The sequence below is a fragment of the Hydra vulgaris genome, chromosome 05 (assembly GCF_038396675.1).
Source record: "Hydra vulgaris chromosome 05, alternate assembly HydraT2T_AEP".
NCBI lineage: Eukaryota > Metazoa > Cnidaria > Hydrozoa > Anthoathecata > Hydridae > Hydra > Hydra vulgaris.
In genome coordinates, this window is record NC_088924.1 from 5075001 (window position 1) to 5077500 (window position 2500).

General features: G+C 27.2%; 1 protein-coding gene across 4 annotated transcripts in view; it reads left to right on the top strand.

Annotated features, from left to right (window-relative positions):
• The window catches only part of LOC136080484 (uncharacterized), a 210776-nt gene that overhangs the window by 71255 nt on the left and 137021 nt on the right, over positions 1-2500 (top strand). The window lies entirely within an intron of this gene.

Sequence of the window (2500 nt, forward strand, 5' to 3'; positions counted from 1 at the left end):
TATATATATATATATATATATATATATATATATATATATATATATATATATATATATATATATACACATGAAGAGTACACGGGAAAAAACAGAGTCACATTTAAAAAGTTTTAAGGAAATATATATTAATCATTTATAAAAGTCTTGTATGAAGTGAGGAAAAATTTTTTTTTCAATAAAATTTACAAATATTTTATTCAAAACGTACACTTCACAGAAGTTAATCAAAAAATAGTTTTTTCTAATTTACTTCTATGCTTCTAAACAAAAATTGACCCCGGCCAAGGAGACTTTGTGGTGCCCGGGGTCATTTTTTATTTGGAGCCCCAAACTTTGGATTTCTGGGTATTTTGAATTAAGCATGAGTTTTACTGCTTATCGTCTGTATGCCTACTATCACATAACAATATAGCAAAAACAACAATTATTTTTGTATTAACTACCGTTGCACATAAACTCTCTATATTTGAACTTGGTTATATATGACAAAAAGAAAATACAAACAAAACTTAAAATGAATGGAATTATATATTTCATCGATAAAATGTTATTTATAAAGACCAGTCAGATCACACTCGTTTCACTTTGCGGGCTTCCTTCTTTGCAAAATTAGAGATGATGCTTTCGTGCGATAAAGTCTTGACTAGCTAAGATTAGTAAGGCGTTCTTTAGTCATTGTTGATCGCAATTAGAATTTAATGAGAACAAACTTACTTAAAAAAGAGCTCTTCTTCAACCACTGAAACCGGGACTATATTACAAATGCAAAGCAAAATGCAGATTGAAGGAAATGTTAACTGAAGACCTTTCTGGTAGATTCTGTTAAGCAACCTGATAGAAGAAAGAAATTCTATTTTTCAAAAAGTATTTGATTTCTTCAGAATATCTAGAAGACGGATTTCTTTTATCAAACCATGTTTATTTTACATCATTTACGTAGGATAGACCAGGATTTTGCATTTTTCTTTCTGACAAAGTTTTTTTTCATTAATAGAAAGAGAAATATAAAAGAACGAAAATCTCTTTTGAGTTATAAACATTTTGTGTTTTATCTGCTAGAGCAGATTTTCAAGAATTAAATACTTTCACCTCAAAATCCTTTGATTCGTCTTCGTGGAATTGGGCTGGGTTCATCAACTCGCCTTAACGTGTCTTCCAACTTTCTTTTCCTCTTCTTATAAAAATCATTTTAAAACACGAACAAAACTAACCCATAAGTAACCACTTTTCTTTCTTGGAGGATTTGGGGCTAAGAAGAACGTAGCCAGTCAAGATCATCAATTAGAGATTTTAAAACTTTTTCTTGTCATTCAAAGAAATTATTTGTGATTAAAAATGGAGGCAGACATCGTTGACACATAGGAAAGTCTTGAACTAGAAAGAAGCCAAGAAAATAAATTCAAATGATTGAACTCACTTTTGAGTGCCTTAACAAAAGTCAGTTGCTGATCCTCAAAATCAGGTTCTTCAAGACGTTTAAAGGACTTTAGTATTTCTTTTTGGTCGTCACTCCATTTTGTTTCGAACCTTTGGTGAAGAGACTGCTCAGTTGCCTCAGTCATAAATATTCTGCGCATAAGGCTACTATTAAATAGGTTATACGACAATAGGATGTTGTTAAAGTAGTTCTTGACTTCAGTAGAGAATTTTGCTGAATAAACGCCAGCAAGATAAAGACTTTGCGCACTTCAAATTTTGAAGTGCGCAAAGTCTTTATCTTGCTGACTTCACACGAACAAATTTTGAGGATATTTCCTTAAAAAGATGGCTTGCACATATATGTATGTATATATATATACATATATATATATATTTATATATATATATATATATATATATATATATATATATATATATATGTATGTATATATATATTTATATATATATATATATATATATATATATATATATATACATATTTCTATATATATATATATATATATATATATATATATATATATATATATATATATATATATATATATATATATATATATATATATATAAATATATATATATATATATATATATATAAATATATATACATATATATATATATATATATATATATATATATATATATATATATATATATATACATATATATATATTAGGGATATGACTTTTTTGCAACCTACTAGGCCTGTATCGTAATTCAATGAACTTTTATGTAAAAAGAACGAATAGATGTTTCATTTTGACATATTTTGAAAAAAGGTCACCCCAAAACCAAAAAATCGAATTTTCAATAGGTACACTTTTGTACAGTAAATGAATATTAAAGGCTGAAGATGTTGTAAGAGTCATACTCCTGTTGTTATTTTATTTATTTATGCAACATGTACTGTGATATAACAAAAAACATTATGTGATATATAATTATACAAGTATTACAAAATTAACAGTATCAAAGCGTCTAGTACAACAATATACATAACTGTCTGTGTCTATAGGCCTACTGTGTTTAGTACATGGGTCACATGATGCTCACGTCTCATAA